Source organism: Myodes glareolus, chromosome 6, assembly GCF_982192425.1.
Source record: "Myodes glareolus chromosome 6, mMyoGla1.1, whole genome shotgun sequence".
NCBI lineage: Eukaryota > Metazoa > Chordata > Mammalia > Rodentia > Cricetidae > Myodes > Myodes glareolus.
This window is the reverse complement of record NC_142031.1, coordinates 28,074,883-28,084,049: the sequence shown is the minus strand read 5'-3', so window position 1 is coordinate 28,084,049 and position 9,167 is coordinate 28,074,883. Positions and strand designations below refer to the sequence as shown.

At 47.3% G+C, this 9,167-nt stretch overlaps 1 pseudogene; it reads left to right on the top strand.

Annotated features, from left to right (window-relative positions):
- The first annotated feature begins 8,161 nt into the window (after positions 1-8,161).
- Positions 8,162-8,631, top strand: LOC125388491 (N-acetyltransferase 8F1-like; annotated as a pseudogene).
- The last annotated feature ends 536 nt before the right edge of the window (positions 8,632-9,167 follow it).

The following is a 9,167-nucleotide window of genomic DNA, read 5'->3' as shown; positions in this document are numbered from 1 at the left end:
CTGGGAAACCGCAATGGTTTATTCGTTTTCGTGGTCAGAGGCTCACGAGGACGGAACACATCCCAAGGAGAGAAATAAAACCTTCACAGATCATCTCTGTAACGCGTGTATTAATAAATGTACACATCGACTGCAGCAGCAGTGCAACTGCCCACACTGGAGATGTGTTTAGTAACTGCATTGCTTGCAAGACTGCTGCAGGGCAGCCTCGCCCCGGGACTGGCATTAGAAGGGTTGTGGGAACCCTCATCTCTGCTCTGACGCTAGGAGTACAGATAGAAGCAGTCTGGAATATGAAAAAAATAAACCACTAGGAAGTTTGTGCCTTTTCTTAATCCCACTCTCCATTAAAGGGAAGCTAAGTTCAATGCCAGGATCCTACAGCTACAATGAAATTAAAGAACTAATTATCAGAATTGTCCTTTGACTCCAAATGCACACTGTGGCACACTTGTCCTCCTCCCGCGTAAATAAAGTGAAATGAAGTGAGTCTGGGCGTGGCAGCTCGTGCCTCTAATGCCAGCCTTCTCTTTTACAGTGCTGCTTCGGGAAGAGGCAATGTTACAGTAGCACTGGAGGCCACTAAGGTAAAATCACTGCCTCCTGAACAAAAGAGTGGACATGTGCTGTCATCTGCTGCCTTAAGGGTTAATCTAGGGGCTGGAGATTCTGTGATTAAGTGTTCTAACTGCTCATCTAGAGCAGGTTCAATTCTAAGTCTCTACACAACATCTCACAACCATCTGATAGCAATAGTCTCTTCTGACCTCTGCACAGTCAGATACCCAGACACACATGAAGACAAAACACCTATCCACAAACTATTATTAAAAATAAAACAATTTTCTTAAAAAAGAGTTAATCCATTTGTACCTGTCAATCTCTTGTCCAAGGGACCATCCCTCGGGATGGTGGATTTACCTTAATGTGCACAAAAGAGATAATAGGAATAATTAATTAGTCCTTTAATAAGCCAATACCTTTCCTTCCCAAATCCTTGGCCCTGAAAGCAGTCTCTGTGGCAACCATGAGGTTCCTTGTGTCTGCCCCTCTGTCCCTTTAGGGTGCTGGCCAGTGCCTAAGTCCACTTCCGCTGGTGTTCTGGGCTCCCTCACTCTGCCTGTGCAGCCCCAGTTCCCACCATGTGTCTGTTTGTCTGCCATGTGGCTGACCTCCACACCAGGTTAACTCTAATGGCATGTCTGTGTATCTTCCTCGTAAGCTTCTAACAAGAAGGCTATATATAATAATCTTGTCTCTAAACTCACCCTCTGAGGTCCATGCATTTCAGTCTTTGAATTCTCAGGATGAGCACCCAGAAGCCACTGCTAGAGCTGCTTTTGTGACTATCAAGTTCTCCAGGACCCTAGTCCCCATGCTAAGAAAGTCTCTGTTGTTCTCAACAATGACACAGAATTCCCACATCAATTATGTTTAATCTGTAGGATTGAATAAAATTCCTTTTTTTCCCCTTTGAGATAGCATCTTGCTCTGGCCTCTCATTCTCCACTGGCCTCTAATTTTCAGTCTTCCTTTTCCTCAAGCTTCTGAACACCAGATTACAAGGGTCTTCCACCAGGCCTAGTTTGAAATCTTTTTTTTTTCCCCAAAACAGGGTTTCCCTGTATAGCCTTGGCTGTCCTGTAACTCACTCTATAGACCAGACTGGCCTCAAACTCTGTCTCCAGAGTTTTAGGATTAAATGTGTGCATCGCCACCATCTGGCTTGAAGTTTTTTTAAGTAAACTGTAAGTATGTTTCCTCCATCCTAGTTTCTCAGGGCTGTAGTAAAGACTCAGCGGTGTACCCAGAACATGGAGCACAAGGAGCCTGCAGGAAAACTAAGAGAGTGCTGGGTTCCGAGGATTTACCTCTGCCCCCCTGTGCCACTCTACCTTCTCCACCGTTTGTGAAGCTGGTATGAATGAAACAAGATGAGACGTATCTGTGCCCTCCATGTGGAAGCTTCGAGCCACTCCGCCATCCCCGAGGCTCCTGCTCAGTTGTGTGAGTTTGACCCATGAACTGGGCTGAGAAGCCTCCACCAGACAGGGCTCCTGAAGCGCCGCTGTGGGCTTTCTTTTCCTGTAATGAACTAGTGAGCTCAGAGACTGGCTGTCACCGTGCTGTGGGTCCACCAGAGAAGACTGCTCAGAGATGGGGTGAGCCAATAGGAAGTCTTCATTAGTCAGAGACCACACTGCGTGCTCAGACTCCCACAGCAGCCACGAGCCTTCCTCAGGATGAACTTCTAAGCATGAAAACTTTGGGGTTGACATGCTTTGGTTGAGAAAAATGGTTATCCAGAAGTGGAATTCCAGAAGCTAAAAAGCAAGGTTAGTGCATTTAGAGACTTTCCCAGAACTATGGACTTTGATGGATTAGGCCTTTGTTTTGGCTTTAGCAGGTGGGGTTCTCTTGGGTCCTACCAAGGTCTGGGGCCCTGTTACAACTGTAGTTTGTTAACAACACACACACATTCACACACTCACTTAAAAAAAAAAGAGCACATAACACTGATTCTGACCACCTAACCGGGGTGGTTTGAATGAAGACAACCCCCATAGGCTCATAGGAAGTAGCACTATTAGGAGCTGAGACGTTGTTAGAGGAAGTGTGTCACTGGAGGCGGGCTTTGAGGTTTCAGAAACTCAAGCCAGGCTTAGTGGCTCACTATTTTTTTCTGCTGATTGCAGATCAAGATGTAGAACTGCCAGCTACCTCTCCAGCACCATGTCTGCCTGCACACCACCATGCTTCCCACATGATGACTATGGACTAAACCTCTGAACTGTAAGCCAGCCCCAATTAAATGCTTTTCTTTATAAGAGTTGCCATGGTTCATTTGATAGAGAACTGATCTCCAAAATGTACAAATTACTCAAAAAACTGGACACTAAAATTTCAAATAATCCAATTAAAAATGGTGTACAGATCTAAACAGAGAACTCTCAACAGATGAATCTAAAATGGATGAAAGAAAATGCTCAACTTAAGGAAATGTTCAACTTCCTTAGCCATCAGAGAAATGCAAATCAAAATGACTCTGAGATACCATCTCCCACTTGGAGATGGCCAAGATCAAAAACACTGATGACAACTTATGCTGGAGAGGGATGTTGAGTAAGGGGAACACTCCTCCATTGCTGGTGGGAGTGAAAACTTGTACAACTGCTTTGGAAATCAGTATGGCAGTTTCTCAGAAAATTAAAAGTCAATCTACCTCAAGACCCAGCAAAACCACTTTTGGGCATATACCCTAAGGATGCTCAGTCATGCCACAAGGAAAAAATATTTGCTCAGCTATGTTCATAGCAGCATTGTTTGTCATATTCAGAACCTGGAAACAACCTAGATGCCCCTCAAGCAAAGAATGGACAAGGAAAATGCAGTACATTTACACAATGGAGTACTGCTCAGTGGTAAAAACATTGACATCTTGAAATTCTCAAACAAATGGACAGAACTAGGAACAAGCATACTGAGTGAGGCAACCATGCCCAGAAAGACAAATAAAGTATATATTACCCATAAATGACTTTTAGACATAAAGCAAAGGATAGCCAGTCTCCAGTCCACAACCCCAGAGAACCTAGACAAAAGAGACATACATGGATCCACTTAGAAAGGAGAAAAGGACAAGATCTCCTGAGTAAATTAGGAGTGTGGGGGACAAGGGGAGGGATGTGGACAAGGAGGAATGGGAGAGGAGAGGAAGGAGAGAGAGTAGGAGAAAATGTCTAACTCAATACAAACAATAAAAAAATAAAGAGCTGCCATGGTCATGATCATGATGTCTCTTCATAGGCTAAAACCCTCTAAGACATCCTGGTCCTAAGGGTTGTGAGGCACAAGCCTTCCCCTTTCAGCTGGCGGGCAACAACAGGTACAGCTTCCATTAGGGCTGGAGAGCGGCCCCTAACCCACGGGTCAGGTGGGAAGCAAGTGATGCTGAGAACAGAGTGTCAGAAGAAGCACAAGGCCCAGCATGCCTTCAGCATGTACTGGGACTGAGACCACTGGCTTTGGGAGGAGCCACCAAAGATCCAAGAGGCACCCACAAGCCTTTCAGATGGACTTCTGCTCGGCTGGATATGACCCAGAATCTGCATGGCCACAATCACAACCTCTGCTCTCTGCCTCAGGCCCTTAGTTTAACTTCTGCTTAGCATTCACATGTTAGAGAGGATATCGAAATGTCCTGAGACAGGGTGACCCACTGTTGTGTGACCATATTCCTGGGAAGACACAATACTGTAAGGGGACAGTATTGGCTCAGGACTCCCAAGACCAAGCACAAAGGAAATTTGTTTGCCCCAGAGGGACAAAGGGCAGGGAATAAGAGAGAAAACTAGGAGATAGAGGATGAGAGAGAAGGGTAAGGGAATAAGCGGGCAGGGATATCTGTTCCAGACGGGAACAAAGGACTGCCTCTGGATAGAAGGGAAACAGATGTGGTCCATGGGAAAATGACTGTTTACAAAGGTACAAGGCGGGGGATTTCATGTTAGGATGAGGGTGTTTAATTTTAATTGGGCATGTTAATAGGGTATGCCAAAGGGAGCTTCTGATTGCTCATATTTGATAGCTGGATTTTGGTAGTCAGTCTCCGAAGAAGGAAGTGGTCAAATAAGGGACTAGACCTCGGTGGCCAGCTTTAGGAATGCAATTTAATGGTTTTTAGCAAGGCAGAGGGAATGGGGGAGGGAAGGACAAGGTTTGCCAAGTCATGTCTGTCGTGCTCGGACTGACTAGGGTCCCTTTAAAAACACACACACACACACACACACACACACACACACACACACACACACCCCTACCTACTTACCACAGATAGGGCTGATGGCAGACCAAAGGACAGAAACCATCAAAGTCCAGCTTAGTGAGCCAGTGAGTTTTATTGGCTCATAGTTACTTCCAAGAGCAGGAATGATTAAAAAACAGCTGCATCATCAAGACTCACCCCATCACGCGTGACAGATAACAAATACAGGAAAACTTGAGCAAACTGTACGCCAACACTTCAGCAGGTTGGAGAGTGTCCTTTCCAGGTGTCCAGGAAGTCGAAATCTCTCTGGGTAATTTGGCTGATCTCCATTTCTTTCCAGAAGTTTAACCTGTCTTAGAGTCCCCCAGCAGTCTGCCTACTACTTGTACATACTTGCATGCTTGAGGAGGAAAGTGTAGTCAGTCTGGTCAGTTTCAGAGGCTTCCTGAAGTTCTTGAGTTGCTTAATTTCTGAGTTTAAGAAACTTCTAGCAAGTGGAGTAATTCTCCTCCCCTTGCAACGTTTCATTGCTCTACCTCCCTATAAACATTCTGTATTGGAAGCTGCTACATAACACCTGTTTTCTCACAAGCATTATGAGTATGGTTAACCTAGAACCCTAGCTTGAAGGTTAACATCCGGAATCACCACAGCCTCCTCCAGGACCTGAGTTCCAGCCTCTGGTTTGTCATGAAGAATCTGCAGACATCCCTTACAGACCATCCCCAAGCTTTCCAAAACTAGCCTCTCCCGATGCGAGCTTAGCCGTTCTGCTGAGCCCTCTCTGCATCTCTGAGGCCGTCCTTGTGCTCTCTGCTGTCTGAGCAGTGCTGACCCTTGCATTTCTAACCCCCCCCCCCATGCACCTCAAGGCAATGCAGATTGCTATCTGGCCTGTGACTTTACTGACAGACCAAAGGCCCGCTGTTCTTTCTGCTATCTTCTTAGCCAACACTGAACAAGGATCCTTTGGTAGCAATAAAGCCACAAGATTCATAGCATTGCGAGCAAAGAAGATCTTTTAGCAATTAAAAAATATACTTTGAACTTGTCCCTGTGAGGACCAGCCATGATAATCTAAGTCTGGGCAGAAAGGAAGTTCTTTACTTCCTCCAACCATTATCACCTGGGACTCTGGCCATCAATAAATTTAAATGAAGCCTAGAGTCTCAATAGCAATGAGGCAATGCCTGGCAGGCTGAGATTACCTGAACCCCACCCAAGAGCGGACCATTCAAAGAAAATTCCTGGCATTCCAAGCACTGTAAATAGAAACACCTGCCAGCACTTCCCCAGGACACCCCTAGACAAATGTCAGCCAATCAGGGGTCCTGAACCTCAGAGACCCCCCTCCTCACGCCCACCTTTACTACTATAAAAACCCAATTCTAATTGAGCTCCGGGCTCTCTGGATATTCCAATACGTTGGCCGTGCGGAGAGACCGAGTTTGCAAACTTGATTAAAATAAAGGCTCTTTGCTTTTACATATGGGACTCAGTCTCCTTTGTTGGCTTTTGTGGGGACCCACGGATTTGGGCGTAACATCCCCAACCCAGCTGTGTGTGGGTTCCTCTTGGAAGCCAGCTCTGAGTGTTAATTTCCAGGACATCTTGTTGAGCACAGGCTTCTGCAGCATGCAGCCTGCACACTGGGGGCAGGGGGGGGGGACCCTTGTCTTGCCAAGGCCGTCCAGACATCCCTATGCACAGCTTCTCATCCTGCCACGACTGACTCATGTTCCAAGTGAAAAAAGACAAATATGGCTTCACTACCACACCTGTCATTTAGCATCCCAGCTGAAAGCACATCCCTAGCCTCGTGCATCTGGAATGTGATGTCTGTACTACTTGGCAGGGATGTGGGTCCTGTACATCCAGGTCTCTACTAGCACTAGTCACTATCCTCGGAAGCATCCCCGCTTCTGCCCCTTCACCCTGACCAGCTGCCTTCACTGCTCAGGAGACCAACCATCCTTCCTCTGTCCTGACTTCTCATTAGCCTCCTCCTGTGGTTCTTGTCACTACTGTGAGGGTGTTCTTCTTTTCCTTTGCCCCAAAGCTCCCGTGAAACTCCTTCTAAGAACTCACTGTAGCCTCCTCTCCACCAGCACAGGGAGTCGCGGGAGGGGACAACAGGATCTTCACAAGTGTGCTGGTCACAGTTGGGGGACAGGGGAGCATTGCTTCCACCAGAGACAGCTCCGTGTGCAGGCAAGCTTAGACAGGGAGGAACCCTGCCACAGAGGACTTTGCTGCTGAGCTGTTGGACCTGAACTCTTGTCAAGGACATGTGAGCTGGGGTGAGTTGCGCTGCTGCCAAGAAGGGACCAGGATGTCCTCGGAGAGGGCCAAGTGTGCTGGGTGTGACGGTGTGACTCGAATAAGTCAGGGAGAGAGGTGGGAGCCCTCTCACAAGGTTAAGGACTCGGGACCACTTGGGCGTGCTTTTCCTTCCCGATTAGCTCCATGGGGATCACAAAGTGAATGAGAAGGTCTTTTCTCCTCTGTTACATTCTAATTCATGGCCTTTGGTTGACAATTATCCTGGAGTTAGCCAGTGAGGCACCAGCCCAAGTCTTCTCCCCAGAGGAGGAATGGGGTCCTGGCAGGCTCTTCTGAGTGTCCATTCTACAGTGTCCTGGGATTCTCCGCTCTGCGCTACCAGGTGAAAGAACAGAGAGGCAAAGCTGGGGGCCTCTGTGAGCCTGGAGTTCTTCAGCCTTCTTGGGGATTCATAGGGGGAAGGCATATTTTGGCTTGAGCTGTTATTTTTCACTAAATTAAACCTTCTACTCCGAGGGAAGAGCTTTTTCCTGAAACTTGTACTTGGGAACACAGGATTCTGCGGTGTATGGGCCCTAAAGAGAAAATAGCTGGATACCAGATTTTCTACCACAGGACACCGTCTTGGGCCCCAAAAGTTGAAAGAGCCTGTAGCTGGATAAGGAAGCTGGTGGGGAAGGGACTGTACACACACGCACGTGCACACACACACACACACACGTACACACACTACACATAGGCCACCATATTAAATCCTCACAATTAGGCAGGAAGCCAAGTTATATTTTACTGCATCTAAAGAGGACCATGTAACGAATCAGAGGGGTGAAGAGTGTGACTAAAGCCACAAAGATGGAAAGGAAGAAACCAAGGGAGTGCTCAAGTGCTAGCGACCTCACATTTTGTTCTAGTGATGCCCTGCTGCTTCCTGGATGACACTAGAAAACACACTCAAGGAAATTTTCCATGGCTCCCAGGAGGCGCAGAGCAATGGTTGAAGAGTCTTAGAGAACTCACTTGGTTTTCTTTCTCTTCTGCAGGGTCCGGGGAAGGTGTGCTGGCAGGTCTGCTGTCCCTTGTGGATGCGAATTTGACACCCAGAATCTTCCCATGGCTCCTTACCACATTCACCAGTACCAGGAGAGGGACCACAAACAGGTCCTAAATGTGTTTTCCAGGGGCATGGAAGAGAACATCCTCACGGCCCTCCATCATGCATTGATGCTGCCCCGAACCCCTCCTGATCTTCCTTGGGGTGCCCATTGCCCTGGTCCTAGTGTCTGGTTCCTGACTGCTGGCCATTATGAGCATCTTTCTTCTGTTCCTATTACTGTGGCTCCTTGCCAGACAGCCCTTGAAGAAATTTGTGGCTATGTGCTTGCAAACAGACCTGGCTGAGTGAGCTTGGCTCCTGCTTCTTGGTGGCTGAGACTGAGGGCCAGTTGGTGGGCCTGGCAGTTGCTTGGCTAGTCAATGTTGATGGAGAGAGGGTCCCTTTGTTTGTCCCGGCTGCCTGGCTAGCTTACACCTGAAATAACCACACAGAAACTGTATTAATTAAAACACTGCTTAGCCCATTAGCTCTAGCCTCCTATTGACTAACTCTCACATTTTGATTTAACCCATTTCTATTAATCTATATATCACCATGAGGTTGTGGCTTACCAGGAAAGATTTAGTACATCTGATCTGGCAGCTCCATGGAGGCTCTCTGACTCTGCTTTCTTCCTCCCAGAATTCAGTTCTGTCTTCTCCGCCTACCTAAGTTCTGCCCTGTCAGGCCAAAAGTTTCTTTATTGATTAACCAATGAAAGAAACACATAAACAGAAGGACCTCCTACATCAAGTCAAGGATCCCCCATTAGGGAGGAAGCAGCTACAACTCTTTGGCCTGTCTGTGTCCTCACAGCATCGAGGACAGGGGATGGCAAAAGCACTGGTCAGAACTGTTCTCCAGTTTGCATGGGACCAGGGCTACAGTGACATTGTTCTTCTTACCACTGTGCTGATGCACGATGCTGTGGCGCTCCGTGAGGGCTTGGGCTTCCAGAAGACAGGCAGGTCCTTCTCCAACACAATAGCAAAACTACTGACTGTCTCTTCAGTTCATTTCAGG